This window comes from Schistocerca piceifrons, chromosome X (assembly GCF_021461385.2).
Source record: "Schistocerca piceifrons isolate TAMUIC-IGC-003096 chromosome X, iqSchPice1.1, whole genome shotgun sequence".
Taxonomy (NCBI): Eukaryota; Metazoa; Arthropoda; class Insecta; order Orthoptera; family Acrididae; genus Schistocerca; species Schistocerca piceifrons.
In genome coordinates, this window is record NC_060149.1 from 788943515 (window position 1) to 788964835 (window position 21321).

Genomic DNA, 21321 nt, shown 5'->3' on the forward strand with positions numbered 1-21321 from the left:
CTGCACATATATTGTAACAAGGGCATTACCTTGCAAACGATTGAAACACTAGGCTGTAAACGTTATTATCCAACTCCACCTGCAAATTATCATATGGGTAAACTCTAAATTAAGGTAAACCACAGTATTTGTTGTTTTACAGTTGTCAAATTCACTTGACTAATGTTTTAGACTCCATTTCCTGTCAGTTTTGCAGCACCAGTGTAATGAATCGAGGAGTTTCCTGCTGAACTGCTGTTTTAACAGCCATCTCTCTGGATGTTGTCGGTAGTGAAGCTCATTCAGATAGCTCCCATGAACAAAAACTTTGTTGCCATTGAATACCACCATTCAGTACCTTTAAAAATATTAAACATTCCTTGTCGGTTATAGAAATATGAGGCGTTTACAATACTAATTTCTCCGTCACAATTTTACCGTCTTTGGGATCAACTTCTGTCCATGAAGATACGTGTTACTATCTCTTGCACTTAGTAGAAGAATTAGTTCTCATTTGCATTCGTTTTAACTCATTTCATGTCCTTAAAGTATTCCCTCAGCATCTTGAAGAGTATAAACGTGTTAAAATGCTTATAGTCTCTGATCGATACATCCAAGAAGCATACCATACCTTTTAAACCACTCAAGTCTTAAGTTAATGTGGAAACAAAAGCTTTAATGTTTGACATGACTCCAACATTTCGTGTATGGTCAGTGCCAACAGCATTCAGTTTGTATCTTATTTCTAGAAACAGGTTAGTTTAGACGTCAGTGTAGGAGCTCCAGTCTCTCTACACAAATTCTCCTCCAACTATAGGAAACCACTGCTTGAAATTGTTAAACCATCCTGGTGTTGAATCTGAATCCTAGTCCCACAATTATTATTAAATTCAACTGAAGCAAAAGGTATCTGGGATAAACATTCCTGGCATATAATTTGCTCACTATATTGAACCGGAGTGGTTATATTGAGTTACATTTTTGTGTAGTTTCAAGCCTCTTAGTTAAAAGAATTTGTAATTCTCCCATGTTATCAGATTGTGCTTCATTTGCAAAGGGGTGTATTGATGGCTGTATCGACAGATTTTGTGCCTTACACCCATGCTGCTGCATCTACTTCAGGTATAGATGTGTTATGATTTTGCACCTTGAATGTTGACTAGATGACCATCTTGGTCTATAATATTCAGTTTGAGAAAGTCTAATGTTGGACAGTCCCTTGACGGTTTGTAGTGCTGACTGTCAGCTCAACGAATTTACAACCTGCCCCTACTGTAGGGAAGAAACTGTAAATTTTGTTAATCATTCTGCTATAGAGATGCGAATTCATTACAATTTTTCACTTATTACAAAATGTACTGCCAACAGGAAAATTAAAGATACCTTTGGAGAAAAGAGAACCACTTGTATGAATATTAAGAGCTCAGATGGAAACCCAGTTCTAAGCAAAGAAGGTGGAAGGAGTATATAGAGGGTCTATACAAGAGCGATGTACTTGAGGACAATATTATGGAAATGGAAGAGGATGTAGATGAAGATGAAATGGGAGATAGATACTGCGTGAAGAGTTTGACAGAGCACTGAAAGACCTGAGTCGAAACAAGTCCCCGGGAGTAGACAACATTCCATTAGAACTACTGACGGCCTTGGGAGAGCCAGTCCTGACAAAACTCTACCATCTGGTGAGCAAGATGTATGAGACAGGCGAAATACCCTCAGACTTCAAGAAGAATATGATAATTCCAATCCCAAATAAAGCAGGTGTTGACAGATGTGAAATTACCGAACTACCAGTTTAATAAGCCACGGCTGCAAAATGCTAACACGAATTCTTCACAGACGAATGGAAAAACTGGTAGAAGCCGACCTCGGGGAAGATCAGTTTGGATTCCGTAGAAATGTTGGAACACGTGAGGCAATGCTGACCCTACGACTTATCTTAGAACCTATGTTTTATATTAGAAAATAGATTAAGGAAAGGCAAACCTTCGTTTCTAGCATTTGTAGACTTAGAGAAAGCTTTTGACAATGTTGACTGGAATACTCTCTTTCAAATTCTGAAGGTGGCAGGGGTAAAATATAGAGAGCGAAAGGCTATTTACAATTTGTATAGAAACCAAATGGCAGTTATAAGAGTTGAGGGGCATGAAAGGGAAGCAGTGGTTGGGAAGGGAGTGAGACAGGGTTGTAGCCTCTCCCCAATGTTATTCAATCTGTATATTGAGCAAGCAGTGAAGGAAACAAAAGAAAAATTCGGAGTAGGTATTAAAATCCATGAAGAAGAAATAAAAACATTGAGGTTCGCCGATGACATTCTAATTCTGTCAGAGACAGCAAAGGACTTGGAAGAGCAGTTGAATGGAACGGATAGTGTCTTGAAAGGAGGATATAAGATGAACATCAACAAAAGCAAAACGAGGATAATGGAATGTAGTCGAATTAAATCCGGTGATGCTGAGGGTATTAGATTAGGAAATGAGACACTTAAAGTAGTAAAGGAGTTTCGCTATTTGGGGAGCAAAATAACTGATGATGGTCGAAGTAGAGAGGATACAAAATGTAGACTGGCAATGGGAAGGAAAGCGTTTCTGAAGAAGAGAAATTTGTTAACATCGAGTTTAGATTTAAGTGTCACGAAGTCGTTTCTGAAAGTATTTGTATGGAGTGTAGCCATGCATGGAAGTGAAACATGGACGATAGAAGCTTTCGAAATGTGGTGCTACAGAAGAATGCTTAAGATTAGAGGGGTAGATCACATAACTAATGAGGAGGTTTTGAATAGGATTGGGGAGAAGAGAAGCGTGTGGCACAACTTGACTAGAAGAAGGGATCGGTTGGCAGGACATGTTCTGAGGCATCAAGGGATCACCAATTTACTATTGGAGGGCAGCGTGGAGGGTAAAAATCGTAGAGGAAGACCAAGAGATGAATACACCAAGCAGATTCAGAAGGATGTAGGTTGCAGTAGGTACTGGGAGATGAAGAAGCTTGCACAGGATAGAGTAGCATGGAGAGCTGCATTAAACCAGTCTCAGGACTGAAGACCACAACAACAACAACAAAATGTACTAAACGGTAGTATGCCCACTGGTTGAATTCACTCATAATATATATCAGAATTCACTAAAGGTCGACTCCTAGAGAAATCTAATAGTGATTCTACCGAATCGTTACACGAAAGTCTATCTATTTTCTGTTCTTTTATCTCCCTTTTAAAAGTATTAATTTTCACACAACTGAAACTCTTTTACAGATTATTATATAACTGCATTTACATCATCAGTCTCATATGCGGCAGAGGATATTTCTACAACTTTCTGCTTCAGTAGATGTAGATGTTTTGTTTGCCTTAGTGATATTAGGAATGCTATTGTATGTTTCTCACCTGATCAATGCAATACTCTATTTCCTCTTGCTCAATAAAACTAATCGTCATTCTTTTAGTATCGGAATGTATGACATCACAGTTGAATCTCACGTGACACCACGATGTTTATGTTGCTTGCATTTATGTTCCTGTCAGAAGGAACATGAGGCATAATTGTTCATACATATATGTATCGACTTTTTCGAAGACATAGTTGTTGGTAAAATAATGGCGGAATTATTCAGGCGATTTTAAGCCTCCAAATGAATCAAGGCGGTAGACATTATTCCATTTTATTTAATATATGCAATGCAGTGAGTTCTGTGTCCTCCTGCAACCCTGAAATTTATGATCCTGCATTCTTTACTTTGCCACACTATCTAAGGTATCGTATTCCGCGTAAACCCTCCACAAAATCTTGTAATGTGGAATTTTATGACGAATTTAAACAGATTTGTGTTTCTAAGGGGACTCTCAGGTTGTATACCAGAGACACGTTTGTTTATGAACGGTGCTTTTAAGTATAATCCTTTCCCAGTAACAATAGATTCCATCATGCTATTGTGTCGTTTCACCTTCTCATACTTTACTTGAGCTTTCCAGGAAGAGTTAAAAGTAATGCCAACACAGGAATTAGGAATCGGATGACGCTGACAAGTGTCCTAGATATTGCTACAACCCAAGTGTCTCTAACTGGTTATCTTCTTACTCTTTCTGCTTCAAGGAACTTTTAGTAGCTGACACCCGTTATGGGATGCCGTTTTCTAAACAACCTTTCTTCTATGGCTTCAGTGGGGAATTAATGGCAAATAACTGGTCGGAAATTTATCCCAATATACATGTTTCATGCAGATTGCTTTGAAAGCTGCAAATGTTGTATACCTATGTACCCTCTTGCATACATTAGCTTGGCTTTACAGCTAAAATATGACTTATTGCATGACGTTCTGACAAACCTTTATTTTCAGTGTATGTGATACTGTAATATTTGTAAACCTTGTCCTACACATTCATTTCCTTACCACCATGTGTCAGCTGCGTTTCCATCTTTGTTCCTCTACTGCAATAGTCATATGAGAAATGTGTAATTCCACAGTTAGCTTGTCAAGAATATCACACTACCATGCATGATGCACATCCAACCATACACACTGTGCTACTGAATGATTGAAGGGTATGCACATCTTATTGTATCCTGTGTCTTTAACATTTACTTAGCAGTTGTGGGATAGAAGGAAGGCAAACCATTTAGCCAGGAGCTTATCCCCCCAATGTCTTATGACACATCCTATGAGAGACTTTATTACTTCCCTGCTTATATGTAATTATTCTGTATAAAAATTACCAGCTGTTTCACTACCAGAATCAGCCTCTAAGATTTAAGTTCTGGCATTTGTTCATTACACTACGGAAACTCTGAATATCTCTGTTGAGCACTTCTGCAGGTGTGATTTATCAATGCAGTCTCATAGTTTTAAATACATACTAAATCATGTACATTAAATTAATATGTGTTTTAGAACAGTTCTCAGCTGTATTGAGAAGTTCATTACTGTGAACAGCAACTGGTCTCATTCGTACTGTTAGATATATTGTTTGGTTGTACTGCCCAATTGTTTTCGGAGGAATATTGGTCAATTCATATGATCCATGAAGATTAAGATACATTTTCATTTGTTGTAGGACTGTTATCGTTCTGTTCAAAGATGCCATTATATTTGCCTTCATCTGGGACAATATTCAGTGGATGTGTATTGCATACTGCTCCATTACAATCCTGAGGAGATCTCATGACTAATGAGGAGTTACTGAATGGAAATGGGTAGATAAGACATTTGTGGCATAACTTGACTAAAGGCAGGGATCGATAGGTAGGATACATTCTGAGGCATCATGGGATCACCAGTTACCAATTTACTATTGCTAAAGGGATGGTAGGGGGAGAGAGGGGGGGGGGGGGGGGTAAAAATCGTAGATGGATACCAAGAGATGAACAGAGTAAGCGATTCAAAAGGATGTAGGTTGCAGTACTTATTCGGATAGGCAGAGGCTTGTACAGCATAGAGTAGTAGGGAGAGCTGCAACAAACTAGCCTTCGGACTGAAGATCGCACAACAGCAGCATGAATGACAGTCAAAATATACCTAAAACCTTTTTTAATCGTGAATATGGCCTTATATCTAAAATATTTATCTGCCATAAGCCATCCAAAACTCGAATTATAGTGCACTTGTAGAAGAATGTTCTGTGTGCAAGTTTGTGGTGTTTTTGAAATACTATCTCCATAATTATTAAATAATGCATCTTCCTTGAAGGTCTGAAATAACTGATGCGATGTCATTCATATTAGCTATATACTAGATGGAGCTGATGTTGTTTGCAGTAGACCCATTCTGTTATTTGAGATCGCTTGTTCATTTTATTATGCTGAATGTTGATAGCTTTGTCGGCGCTAGGTCTAATAGCTAACGGAGGTTTAATATTTTTGTGGTTTCTACTGTTTGGGCTTTTTATTAGTCTATTTGGGGTGCTGCCTTTCCTATGTACATTAGTCACATATAATATTTCATCATACATTTGTATCTCTTTGAAAAATACATGTTGGGGTTTGAAGTTTTGAAAAGTAGTGGAGCCACTAAACCAGAATCCTTTTAAATTCTCTATTCCAAGCCTGTTTACATGTTTTGTAACACTCATAGGCTGCATACCAAGTATATAACGTTGTTCACTGCTTACCCCATACGTTCCATGTATCACAGTATATTTGTCATAATTAAGGAAACACATAATACAGTATTATAGACTTCTTCTTCTTCTTTTCTGTCTCCAGCTGCTAAATGAGCGTGTGTATGAGCTGTTTAAGACCTTGAGTTTCAGGACTAAATATTCCTGATAGGGAATAATCTCATTACTACTGTCTCAGTTTTAGCAGTCACAATTTCTCCTGACTAGCCTTCTGTGCCCTAGTAACTTAGCCTTTTGTTGACATGATGTTGCATACTAAACATGCTTTGAGATGCTATACAACTCACATACACTTGAAATAGTAGTGGGAATGGGTTTTTCATTTTCTTAACTGTACTATATCGGTTCCATGATGATGGATTCTTTCACTCATGTTTTCCATCTGGAATTGGTACAACTCAACTTTTGTAGCTGTTGCCTTGAGAAACCTATCGAATTTTGTTAATCTTGTTTTGACACGTGTTGATTGCTCGAGTTTTTTCACTCAACATATGGTTTACATCGATAGATTCTTTAATTCAATTGTTCTGCCAAGGAGTAACACAGCTCAACTATTATAGTTATTGCCTTGATCATACTACCCAATATGCATTAATTTTGTGTTGAGGCTTTCGTTGATTGCTTCAAATTTGTATCTGCAACAAATTACTGCCAAATATGTCATGATCTGCAACTGGAAGACTCTTGATTCTATGAGAGAGAGAATGTTAAGGCTTATTACTTGTCTGAGCGGATTATATCTAAAAATGAGTGTAAGCTCATCATCATCATCATTTAAGACTGATTATGCCTTTCAGCGTTCAGTCTGGAGCGTGGTCCCCCTTATAAAATTCCTCCATGATCCCCTATTCAGTGCTAACATTGATGCCTCTTCTGCTGTTAAGTCTATTACTTCAAAATCATTCTTAACCGAATCCAGGTACCTTCTCCTTGGTCTACCCCGACTCCCCCTACCCTCTACTGGTGAACCCATGAGACTCTTGGGTAACCTTGCTTCTCCCATGCGTGTAACATGACCCCACCATCTAAGCCTGTTCGCCCTGACTGCTACATCTATAGAGTTCATTCCCAGTTTTTCTTTGATTTCCTCATTGTGGACACCCTCCTGCCATTGTTCCCATCTCCTAGTACCTGCAATCATCCTAGCTACTTTCATATCCGTAACCTCTACCTTATTGATAAGGTAACCTGAATCCACCCAGCTTTCGCTCCCATACAACAAAGTTGGTCGAAAGATTGAGCAGTGCACAGATAACTTAGTCTTGGTACTGACTTCCTTCTTGCAGAAGAGAGTAGATCGTAGCTGACCGCTCACTGCATTAGCTTTGCTACACCTCGCTTCCAGTTCTTTCACTATGTTGCCATCCTGTGAGAATATGCATCCTAAGTACTTGAAACCGTCCACCTGTTCTAACTTTGTTCCTCCTATTTGGCATTCAATCCGTTTATATCTCTTTCCCACTGAAATTACTTTCGTTTTGGAGATGATAATCTTCATACCATTGTCCTTACATTTCTGATCTTGCTCTGAAATATTAATTTACAAACTTTCAGTCGAATTTGCCGTCACAACTAAGTCATCCGCATATGCGAGACTGCTTATTTTGTGTTCATATATCTTAATGTCACCCAGCCAGTCTATTGTTTTCAACATATATGAACAACAGTGGAGACAGGTTGCAGCCTTGTCTTACCCCTGAAACTACTCTGAACCATGAACTCAATTTACCGTCAACTCTAACTGCTGCCTGACTATCTATGAATAGACCTTTAATTGCTTGCAAAAGTTTGCCTCCTATTCCATAATCTGGTAGAACAGACAATAACTTCCTCCTAGGAACCCGGTCATATGCCTTTTCTAGATCTATAAAGCATAGATACAATTCCCTGTTACACTCGTAACACTTCTCCATTATTTGCCGTAAGCTAAAGATCTGGTCCTGACAACCTCTAAGAGGCCTAAACCCACACTGATTTTCATCCAATTTGTCCTCAACTAATACTCGCACTTTCCTTTCAACAATACATGAGAAGATTTTACCCACAACGCTGATTAAAGAGATACCTCTGTAGTTGTTACAATCTTTTCTGCTTCCATGTTTAAAGATTGGTGTGATTACTGCTTTCGTCCAGCCTGATGGAACCTGTCCCGACTCCCACTCCATTTCAATTATCCTGTGTAGCCATTTAAGACCTGACATTCCACTGTATTTGATGAGTTCCGACTTAATTTCATCCACCTGGGCCGCTTTATTGCACTGCAATCTACTGATCATTTTCTCCACTTCCCGAAATGTGATCCTATTTCCATCATCATTCCTATCCCATTGTACATCGAAATCTGAAACATTAATGATCGTATTTTCACCTACATTGAGCAACTCTTCAAAATATTCCCTCCATCTGCCCAAGTCATCAACAGGATTCACCAGCAGTTTTCCTGACCTGTCCAAAATACTTGTCAATTCCTTATTACCTCCCTTTCTAAGACTGCTAATTACACTCCAGAATGGTTTTCCAGCAACTTGACCCAAAGTCTCTAACCTGTTTCCGTAGTCTTCCCAAGATTTCTTCTTGGATGCTACAATTATCTGTTTGGCTTTGATTCTTTCTTCAACATAACTTTCTCTGTCTACCTGAGTTCTACTATGTAGCTATTTTTGATACGCCCTTTTTTTCCTTTTACAGGCTGCCTTGACATTCCACCAAGCTGTTTGCTTCATCCTACTTTTACACACTACTGTTCCAAGACATTCTTTAGCCACTTCTAGTACTGTGTCCCTGTACCTTGTCCATTCCTTTTCCAGTGACTGTAATTGACTACATTCATCTAACTGGTACCTTTGTGAGATCACTTTTATGTACCTGTGCCTGATTTCCTTATCTTGCAGTTTCTCCACTCTTATCCTCCTACATATAGACCTGACCTCCAGCACTTTGGGCCTCACAATACCAATTTCACTGCAGATTAAACAGTGATCAGTGTCATCAAAGAATCCCCTGAATACACGTGAGTCCCTCACAGCCTTCCTGAATTCCTGATCTGTTATTATATAGTCAATAACAGATCAGGTTCCCCTGCCTTCCCAAGTATACCGGTGAATGTTCTTATGTTCAAAAAAGGACCTTGTGATTACTAAGCCAATACTGGCACAGAAATCCAAGAGTTGTTTCCCGTTCCTGTTGGCCTCCATATCCTCTCCAAATTTACCCATAACCTTTTCATACCTCTCTGTTCGGTTTCCAATCCTGGCATTAAAATCACCCATGCGCAGAACACTGTCCTTGTCCTTTACTCTAACAACTACATCACTGAGTGCGTCATAAAAACTATCCATCTTATCTTGATCTGTCCCTTCACAATGCGAATATACTGACACAATCCTAATTTTCTTACTAGACACTGTCAAGTCCATCCACGTCAGTCGTTCGTTTACATAGCTTATTGCAACTACGCTGGGTTCCATTTCTTTCCTGATGTAAAGCCTTACATCCCATTGTGCTATTCCTGCTTTGACTCCTGACAGGTAGAACTTGTATTCTCCCACTTCCTCTTCTTTCTCACCCCTTACCCGAATGTCACTAACAGCTAAAACGTCCAACCCCATCTTACTTGCAGCTTCTGCCAGCTCTATCTTCTTCCCAGAGTAGCCCCCATTGATATTAATAGCTCCCCATCTCGTTACCATTCGTTTGCCGAGTCGTATCTTAGGAGTCCCTGGTTTGTCAATTAGAGATGGGCTCTGTCACCTCCAAAGGTCCGAGGCATTTTGCTCTGATTGTTGCCAGTATCATATTTAAAGTACCAGGGAAGCAGGTTTGCTAGCCTTGCTTGCCCCGGGTCCCAATGAGTTTTCTCCTAACGGTTGAGGGACTGACCGGTGGATTTCGTACTCTTTGCCGTCTGAGCACAAAGCAGAATATGTCCGTGATGCCCAGCCTTATTCCAAAGTAACTGGTATCCCGACTGTCAGGACCACTTACTTGGCCACTCATACGGTGCCTGTGGTTCATGAACTAGGACATGACAACAGGAACCCACACCATGAACCACAGGCTGTTTCCTGAAATTTATAAAAAACTTTCAGAAGAGTGCCAGGGTTTAAATGCAATTTCCTAATCAGATGATGCCCATTTACGGAATATTTCACACATATTCCACACGTTACCTCAAAAGTTTCAGAGTGATATGCTTATGCTAAGGACTATTATAATTATAAGCGCTTTGATTTGAATGAAGAATGTCAGATCGATGGACCTCCTATTAAACTGCGGTGTGAGCGTTGTAAAAGGGAATAAATAATAAATTATTCATTGTACTAAGTGTATTTTCTCTTTCTTAAAAACCCTTCCAAATGAAGTGCAGTCATTATAACAGGGGCGTTCAGCAAGTAATGGTTCACAGTTTATCTCTCTGCAAATTTGGTTGAAAAAATGTGGGATTTTCTATGTGACATCGTAGAATATTCTTGCTTCAGTCATTATCGTTTCAAGAAGCTCTGGTAGTTGGTGGCGCTATACATGTCCTTCAAATTTGTAAGTAATACTATTATTTCATTATATGTTTCTTGATGCTATTATTATTTTTGCTACGCAGTCAACATTCATAGCAATATATGTGAATAATTGCTTTTGTCTGCCTTAATTTCACCCTGTATTGTGTTCACACTGAGGTACTACATCTGCGGATTACATGTGTACAGATTTAATACCTATGGTGGTAATTCCAGCATACTTGAGTATTGCATCAGTACATGAATTTACACTTTGACCTACGTCCTTCTCACACATACAGTATGCTTATGCACAAAGCTCATTGGGTAGTGCTTTGACATATGGCTGCCACAGACTCAAGCCATCCATCACAAACCTTAATGCACTATTAGAACACACAATTCACAACACTTGAATGATGTTAAAAATGCACTGCAAAGAGTCTCCACACATGCCTACATCTACAGGTTTAGATTCACTGGCTTTCAAATTATAAGTAGTGGTGAACAGCAGTACATTGAACACAGATGAGCAATGCTTCAAACAAGGAAACTCAATGTCTGGGAACATTTGTGTGTACTGCTGTGATATATCAGGTAGTGCTGATTTCTGCTCCAATTCCAATGCATGAGTGTACTGTTACACCAAGGAGGAATAATAATAAATGAATATATATTTACTCAATGAATAATAATAATGAGAAACATGAGAGAAAGTTGATACTTACTTTCGAATATTCAAGTGAGTTTTTTATTCTGTCTGAAGGTGGCTGATATCTGCTTACACTTAATCATGATGATGCCTAACCGTTATGTATGGCATACGGAGCACGAGTGATGTCCCCTCTGATGGCTAGCATAGCTGGACGAATGCTGCCAGTACAACTGTTGTGGGGGGGGGGGGGGGATGGTGAGGTAGAATTTTTGTAGTCGTATTAGATTTTAAATTATACTAATTAAGATCTTGAAGAAATAACTGGCAGGAGTACTGAGTCATAGATTGCAGTAGTGAAGATAAGGGTGACATAAATATATAGTGGCAGCTATCATATATCATATTAATAAGGGTCCTGAATACACATGGGATACCTGGCAACCATGTGGGCTGCACTCATATGCCTCAGTAAGGAGACAGAGGCCATCATTTATTCACAAGGCAACTAGCCCAAAATGTAGAGGCAGGAGGAAAGGGGAAGAGGGCAAATGGGATGGGAAGGGAGGGAGGGCAAAGCGCAGGCTGTATTTACACACACATAGCTCCACTACTACCATATATATATATATATATATATATATATATATATATATATATATATATATATATATATATATAGGGTTATTACAAATGATAGAAGCGATTTCATAAATTCACTGTAGCTCCATTCATTGACATATGGTCACGACACACTACAGATACGTAGAAAAACTCATAAAGTTTTGTTCGGCTGAAGGCGCACTTCAGGTTTCTGCCGCCAGAGCGCTCGAGAGCGCAGTGAGACAAAATGGCGACAGAAGCCGAGAAATCGTATGTCGTGCTTGAAATGCACTCACATCAGTCAGTCATAACAGTGCAACGACACTTCAGGACGAAGTTCAACAAAGATCCACCAACTGCTAACTCCATTCGGCGATGGTATGCGCAGTTTAAAGCTTCTGGATGCCTCTGTAAGCGGAAATCAACGGGTCGGCCTGCAGTGAGCGAAGAAACGGTTGAACGCGTGCGGGCAAGTTTCACGCGTAGTCGACGAATAAAGCAAGCAGGGAGCTAAACGTACCACAGCCGACGGTTTGGAAAATCTTACGGAAAAGGCTAAAGCAGAAGCCTTACCGTTTACAATTGCTACAAGCCCTGACACCCGATGACAAAGTCAAACGCTTTGAATTTTCGGCGCGGTTGAAACAGCTCACGGAAGAGGATGCGTTCAGTGCGAAACTTGTTTTCAGTGATGAAGCAACATTTTTTCTTAATAGTGAAGTGAACAGACACAATGTGCGAATCTGGGCGGTAGAGAATCCTCAGGCATTCGTGCAGGAAATTCGCAATTCACCAAAAGTTAACGTGTTTTGTGCAATCTCACGGTTTAAAGTTTACGGCCCCTTTTTCACTGCGAAAAAACGTTACAGGACACGTGTATCTGGACATGCTGGAAAATTGGCTCATGCCACAACTGGAGACCGACAGCGCCGACTTCATCTTTCAACAGGATGGTGCTCCACTACACTTCCATCATGATGTTCGGCATTTCTTAAACAGGAGATTGGAAAACCGATGGATCGGTCGTGGTGGAGATCATGATCAGCAATTCATGTCATGGCCTCCACGCTCTCCCGACTTAGCCCCATGCAATTTCTTTCTGTGGGGTTATGTGAAAGATTCAGTGTTTAAACCTCCTCTACCAAGAAACGTGCCAGAACTGCGAGCTCGCATTAACGATGCTTTCGAGCTCATTGATGGGGTCATGCTACGCCGAGTGTGGGAGGAACTTGATTATCGGCTTGATGTCTGCCGAATCACTAAAGGGGCACATACCGAAGATTTTTGAATGCCTAACAAAACTTTTTGAGTTTTTGTATGTGTGTGCAAAGCATTGTGAAAATATATCAAATAATAAAGTCATTATAGAGCTGTGAAATCGCTTCAATCATTTGTAATAACCCTGTATATATATATATATATATATATATATATATATAGAGAGAGAGAGAGAGAGAGAGAGAGAAAGGAAATCGCCTAGAACCTACAATGCAAACACTCGTATTTTCCAAGTCGACTGTCAAATTATTAACCAGTGCAATTATTCGATTTGTGATGGAGTATGTGTTTTACAGAAGTAAGTATTTACTACTCAAAACAGCCCTGATAAAAGGCAGGTGTGGCGCCAAGTGCAAAATCTCTGTGGTCCAAGCCTCATGTGGAGCCCAAGTCTCTTAAGGGTTCGAATCTCCCAGGCTGTTCTCTTGGCAAATTTCAGCACGCTATTGGAAAATAAATTTTGTATCATATAATAAATAAAAGAACATTACCTCAGAACCGGAAGATCCAACACAGCTCTATTGGTTTACACTTCAGTCTTCACTTTCATGGTTCTTACAGGCCAACTGCTTACAATTCTATTTTGTGGTTAATCTGAAGTGCTCAATACCTTATTTAAACATCCTGTGCTAAAACCATCTTGCAACAGAGTGCAAATTGCTCCTACCTTAAATCTTGTTGGAGATCTTACCGAAACATGTCCCCAACAAATGTACATGGCAAAAGCTGTGAAGTGTTCTTATAATTTGGTAGCACTGTCAACAACATTCAAAGGTAAGGCACTTCTGATTGCAATCGCAAGGAGTTTTTTCATGAAGTACAAAGAAAGTACTTTGCATTCAAGAGTAAACCCTAAATAAATGTATCTATTTGTGTATAGTTGCCCCAGAAGAACCATAAGAGTGAAGAAATGAAATTACATGAAAGAGATTCATTGGCCATGCTGATGCTCGTTCTTCTTTTGTATGTCTGTAGAATAGCCAGTTTACATGGGAACACCCATGTTACTTGATGTGACATTATATCTTGGTAAAATAGGCTTGGTCTTTAGAGATCCATCTCAAAAAATCATAGATAAAAATAATAGAAATTTCCTTGGAATTTGAGAGACATTTAGTCATTATGATCTAGTTCTTGCAAAGCACGTTAGCAAGGTCAGAGACGGACAAGAAGCTGGAAAGCTTTTACAAGTGCATTATCTGTCAAATGATACTCAGAATGAATTTACAACTAGCCTCGCCGATCACGACAGGAGTACCATCTTGAAGCAGAGAGAGAATGAGAAGTATTACTCAATTATTGTAGATGCAAAACTTGATTCAAATCATGGTGAACAGGCATAATTTATTCTGCGTTATATTAACTTCAGTATGAAAACTGCTAAGCATGAAATAAATGAACGGTTTTTTGAAGTATTAGATTTTAATCAGAAAACCTGAGCTGCTATTGGACATTTAATTCGATCAATAGTTGTGTCAGCGACAAGGTTATAGTAACGGAAACAATATAAGCTCTTCTGAAAGACCTCAGAGAAATTTTCTTTAGTGGAATCCTCTTGCAAAATTTTCTCTGTGTGCTCTTCGTCGCCTTATGTGGTATACATGCAGCTGAGACTTGTTCTGAATCAGATTCATTTTCAGAGTGATTGAACTTCTTTACAACCTGTTCAGTTGCAATCCGCAACGACGGGAAATTCTGAAACAGTATGTTGGAAGTTCTTTACATTCCATGTCTGGTACCTATCGGAGTGCTTGTGTTGCTGCTGTAAGACCAATTGCAGGTCACTTGGATTATATTGCCATAGACGTTGAAACTCTTAATAAGTTAAATTTGTCAGCTGTAGGACGTTCTGTGATATGGAGTATTTTGGATTATGTGAGATCTTTCAAGTGTTCAATCATACTATCGATTCAGCTGAAGTCGGAGCTACCAGTTGACAGCAGAAACAAATTACTATAAGCACGGAATACTACCACTGATGTTGAGGCAAGACACCTTCAGAACCTATTATATAACATAAAATATCTTCACGAGAATTGTGATACCATTCTCCTTGAATCTAAAGTTGTTACCATGGCGATTAATACCGACCCTGAATTTTCGGAAGTGCGCACTAACAAGAGGAAATCATTTAATGATGAACTCAGGTATGAAGTGACGGACGTAATTCAGAAGATTTATGTCATTATGGACACTCTAGTTTCTAACTTGAAAACCAGATGTGAAACAATGAAGATTATAGACGGAACATTTAGGTTGTTATGAAACAACTCAAAGGCGACTGATGATCGAGTCGCTGAGGCATGCAAGTTGTCAATGTTCTACACTCTTCCAGTGACTGTAGCTGAAGCAGAAATGTCATTCAGCACTCCGACTCGTGTTAAAAACAGTCTCAGATCAGCTATGCATTAACAACATCTCACAGATTTGGGAGCAGTGGCAACTGAATATGAATTTGTAAGGCAATTACACTCTGATTCTGTGATTCAAACATTTGCTGAACGAAAGGATCGCAAAGCGCCATTGACAGTTTTGTAGGCAAGCGGGTTACACCATGCTATCCGTTGCACGACTCATTCTTTGTAATGGTGTTGCAGGGAAAGTTGTGCTGAGCAGTAATAGTCCAGAAGAAAATTCTTTATAATGCCTTTTTCCCGAGCTATTTAGCGTTGAAATTAGCCAATCATGTTGTCGCGCACTTAAATTCAAGGACTTCAACGCGCTAGAGTGAGGTAATACACAGACATGTGCGGGTCTGTGACTAGCCACTTGTTCAAATGCTCATTACTAGGTAAAATGTGCCTTTTTCGTCAGTAAGTTAGAAAACCAAATGAGAGGCAACACTGTCTATGACAGGCTGCTTTAGTTTGCGATAGCAACGATGAGACTGCCTAACGTCAATGCAAATTAAGTCAGAAACGGTGCAATATACCCAAATTTTTTTCTTAACAATTGTTTCACAGCACAACCTATCCTTCAACACCTTTGCAAGGTTTTCAAACTGTTTCTGACAAACCTGTATTTAACCTTTGCATACTTATTCATGATTTATCCCATTGGTGTGTTCTCTTAAAGAGGAAGTAGGAAACTGGAGACATGGCTTACGAGAATTTTTTGGTTTTGTTTTACTGCATTCAAATGAATTTGATTGCAATAGAACATTATACAAGTTGTATAAAAATAACTATTTCTAGTTTTTTGAAATAATACAGGGCATGAATTTAAAATTTTTCTTGAGAAAATTGTGTCCACTAATGCATCGTATTGAACTTGTACTGGTATGAAGGTAACTATGTATTGTAACAAAAGTGCTGGAAGAACTTTGATGCAAACCGAGTCTGAAATTTAGAGCTTAATCTTAGCAATGGAACCTCACGTAAGTATACTACAAATTATTTTCTTTCTACGAATTTACTGTAATTAAATATAATGAACATTGCATGTACATTTATAAATTTCATTAGAATTTGTAGCTAACGAAATTTGTTCTAATTCTGATAGAAAATGTGTGTGGAAATCAGGAATGTGAATGCAGAAAATGTGATCGGAAAAGAATTATATAGTGGAGGCAGGAAATTTAACTTTTCGTGTCAGTTCTGTAATTAGGAAGCCTGGCTTTCCACACAGCCGTAGAAAGACAGTGATATGAATTTTAATACCCGAAACTGAATAAACAAATATGACAGAAGATATTCTTTGATTTATAGCATCAAACTAACTGTGGTATTTTGTTGTTTCCATGGAAAAAAAAACAGCTGAAACAAATGCGCATAAAATCTGAGTGATGGAACTGGCTTTTATTATAGAAAATGTAGCGTCTAATGACACAGCATTATTGATAAGCAGCGTTTATGTTCCTGTCCTCTACATCAGAAAATTACGAACAGTTACTCAGATACACATGTATATAAATTTTGTGATATGCATCGGAAAAATTAGCGCGATTTCTTTGGGGGGGGGGGGGGGGGGTCTGCTTTCTGAACACAGTTCTATTACGTGTTACAATCTGTATAACATTCTCGAATGTTTAGAAGTCCTGTAATACAGGATAACACTCTATCCAAAATGCAACCGAATGTAGTGCTCTTAATAGTGACACTGTATACGATCGAGCGCAGTGATTCAGCCTATTGCGCCATGAGCAACTGTTAGCTGTTCGAATTCCGCAGGCAACATCTCGTGCTGCGTATAGCGCCTGTTTGACAAGAAATCATATTTAATATATATTTCATCCCAATGAGCATTTACGTGTGTTTCTAATATTCTGCGAGTTGTGTAATGTTTAAATCATGTCAAACTTGTTTAAAATAACAACAGAACTGGATTTGTGTATTTGGAGTGGGGGCGAAGTCACACTTCCTGCCTCCTGGCCCAGTCCTTGCTCTCAGCGACACGTGAAAGCCGTTATTCGTTGCTAAGAAAATTGTAGCGGAAATCATACATTTCACATTGGACTTCATTGCACGGTTCGGGTAAAGATGTTTCATGTGATGTCGTTGTACAGGGTGGTCCATTGATAGTGACCAGGCCACATACGTCACGAAACAAGCATCAAACAAAGAAACTACAAAGAACGAAACTCGTCTACCTTGAAGGGGGAAACCAGATGGCGCTATGGTTGGCCCGATAGAAGGCGCTGCCATAGGTGAAACAGATAACAACTGTGTTTTTTCAAATAGGAACCCCCATTCTTTATTACATATTCGTGTAGTACGTAAATAAATATGAGTGTTTTAGTTGGACCACTTTTTTCGCTTTGTGATGGATGGCGCTGTAATAGTCACAAACGTATAAGTACGTGGTAACACGTAACATTCCGCCAGTGCGAACGGTATTTGCTTAGTGATGGATTACCCGTGTTAAAATGGACCGTTTACCAATTGCCGAGAAGGTCGATATCGTGTTGATGTATGGATATTGTGATCAAAATGCCCAAAACGGTTCAGTATCCTGGACGACATCACCCAAGTGTCCGGACGTTCGCCGGATAGTTACGTGATTTAAGGAAACAGGAAGTGTTCAGCCACATGTGAAACGTCAACCACGACCTGCAACAAATGATGATGCCCAAGTAGGTGTTTTAGCTGCTGTCGCGACTAATCCGCACATCGGTAGCAGACAAATTGCGCGAGAATCGGGAATCTCAAAAACGTTGGTGTTGAGAATGCTACATCAACATCGATTGCACCCGTACCTTATTTCTATGCACCAGGAATTGCATGGCGACGTCTTTGAACGTCGTGTACAGTTCTGCCACTGGGAACAAGAGAAATTACGGGACGATGACAATTTTTTGCACGCGTTCTATTTAGCGACGAAGCGTCATTCACCAAGAGCGGTAACGTAAACCGGCATAATATGCACTACTGGGCAACGGAAAATCCACGATGGCTGCGACAAGTGGAACATCAGCGACCTTGGCAGGTTAATGTATGGTGCGGCATTGTGGGAGGAAGGATAATTGGCCCCCATTTTATCGATGGCAATCCAAATGGTGCAATGTATGCTGATTTCCTACGTAATGTTCTACCGATGTTCCTACAAGATGTTTCACTGCATGACAGAATGGCGATGTACTTCCAACATGATGGATGTCCGGCACATAGCTCGCTTTCGGTTGAAGCGGTATTGAATAGCATATTTCATGATAGGTGGATTGGTCGTCGAAGCAGCATACCTTGGCCCGCACGTTCACCGGATCAGACGTCCCCGGATTTCTTTCTGTGAGGAAAGTTGAAGGATATTTGCTATCGTGATCCACCGACAACGCCTGACAACGTGCGTCAGCGCATGTGCGAACATTACGGAAGGCGAACTACTCACTGTTGAGAGGAATGTCGTTACACGTGTTGCCAAACGCATTGAGGTTGACGGACACAATTTTGAGCATTTATTGCATTAATGTGGTATTTACATGTAATCACGCTTAACAGCATGCGTTCTCAGAAATGATAAGTTCACAACGGTACATGTATCACATTGGAATAACCGAAATAAAATGTTCAACCGTACCTACGTTCTGTATTTTAATTTAAAAAACCTACCTGTTACCAACTGTTGGTCTAAAATTGTGAGCCATACGTTTGTGACTATTAGAGCGCCATCTATCACAAGGCGAAAAAAGTAGTCCAACTAAAACATTCATATTTCTGTACGTACTACAGGAATATGTAATAAAAAATGGAGTTCCTATTTTAAAAAAAGCAGTTGATATCCGTTTGACCTATGGTAGCACCATCTAGCGGGTGAACCATATCGCCATCTGGTTTCCCCCTTCAAGCTAGAAAAGTTTCGTTCTTTGTAGTTTTTTCGTTTGACGCTTACTTCGTGAGATATTTGGCCTCGTCACGATCAGTGGACCACCCTGTATATTCTAAGAAAGTCTACTATTAAGAATTGAAATTACGTATTTGCAGTTTTGCACTCTGTGTAGCATTTGAGACAAAACGTTCGTACATTACCTCTAATTCTACGTTTTGTATCTTCTAATGTAGTCGGTATTTACTAGTAATGGTCGTCATTTCCTTTCCTCATAACAAAATATCAAGTGGTTTCAGATGAAGGTGATAAGCTGAATAGATCACGAATCCTTCTGTTGAAGCCGGAAGCCGGGCTCCAGAACATACTATGCTATACGCTGAGCACCATGGCCGTAATCAGAGGAGGATTTTGGGAGTTCAAACCCCTCTCAAATGTTGAAGAAGGTAAAAAAAGGTAGAAGCGATTTTAAAATCGATAGCAATGTGAATTTTTATTTCAAAATTTGGGGCGTTTTCAAACTGCCGCTATTGTCAGTGTAGCGCAGTACGCAAGGGGCTTACGACAGCGATGATCCAGCGTTAGCAACAGTATTCACATCAACTGGTGAACTGAGTCTGAAAGGAGTGAGGTTTGTCTGAAGTGCCGGGTGAGGCCTATCCTAATTATCACAGCTATTGACGGTGGGTGCAGTGAGAAGACATTTGTTCCATGGCAGCAACTTAGAACTACCGTCAACGCCGCGCTTCCTGGTAAATGACGAAATTATTGTTAACATTTTAAATGTTTAAGTAATGTTGTGTAGGAGAAAGAAACAGGTAGTGTGTGCGATATGATAATCTCATTCCTTTTTTAAATTTTGCTTTTCTACATTTACATTTGTATGGTTGTAGCCCGAAAGCCACAACAACGTCCTTGAGTTATGGTATATTAGCATGAGTATCATTTGCTTACAGGTGTTTCCATTCACGAGCAGTAAGCGAAAAAAAAGACAGCTTTTATGCCTCACCATTTGCCCCAATTTCCCCGGTCTCATTATGACTATTCTCAGTCGAAATCCTTCCGATATTAGTATTCACAGCCCCTTTTTTTGTATTCAGTGCTCTTACTGGTTTTTTCAACTGTTCATTTCCTACACTGTAAATTCTTTTATTCAAAATCCAGCAAAGCTTCACAACCTCAGTCCATTCTGGATCCGTCCTGCCAGTGCGACTAATGGATCTTCTGACACACTGTTCATTACATCACAAATCACATCTCTTGTTTCTTTATGTTAAAGTAAGTTTAAGGGAAGCAGTTATGAAGCCATTTCCCTCTGTCACCCTGGATTTGCTTTTACAGTGGGCCACTTATTGTTAGACGCAAGAAGTTGGCAGTAGTTGTAACCAGCAAAAAGCCATCCAAATTCCATCGAAAAGTTGCGATTAGCATTTGGGGCCTCATGGCTAAAGAGAAATAGAACATAATGTAAAAAAGGCAGTCCGTTGCAGCGATAACCAACAGTTAGAAATGAATTATGCCAAGGATGAGCCCTTGGATTTAGACGATAGTAAATTATTTAAAAAAAGAAAGTACAATAGGGTAATGTCTGTATTTTACAGTGTTTGTGTATAACAGATGCCAACGGCCTTGCCGCATTAGTAACACCGGTTCCCGTCAGATCACCGAAGTTAAGCGCTGTCGGGCTGGGCTAGGACTTGGATGGGTGACCATCCGGTCTGCAGAGTGTTGTTGGCAAGCGGTGTGCACTTAGCCCTTGTGAGACAAACTTAGGAGCTACTTGACTGAGAAGTGGCGGCTCAGGTCTCGTAAAGTGACATACACCCGGGAGAGCGGTGTGCTGACCACATGCCCCTCCATATCCTCATCCAGTGACACCTGTTGGGTGAGGATGACACGGCGGCCGGTCGGTTCCGTTGGGCCTTCACGACCTGTTCGGGCGGAGT

The 21321-nt window shown here is 39.8% G+C and overlaps 1 pseudogene; it reads left to right on the forward strand.

The window, feature by feature from the left end:
• Window positions 1-20994: 20994 nt before the first annotated feature.
• LOC124723985 lies at window positions 20995-21112 on the forward strand (annotated as a pseudogene).
• The last annotated feature ends 209 nt before the right edge of the window (window positions 21113-21321 follow it).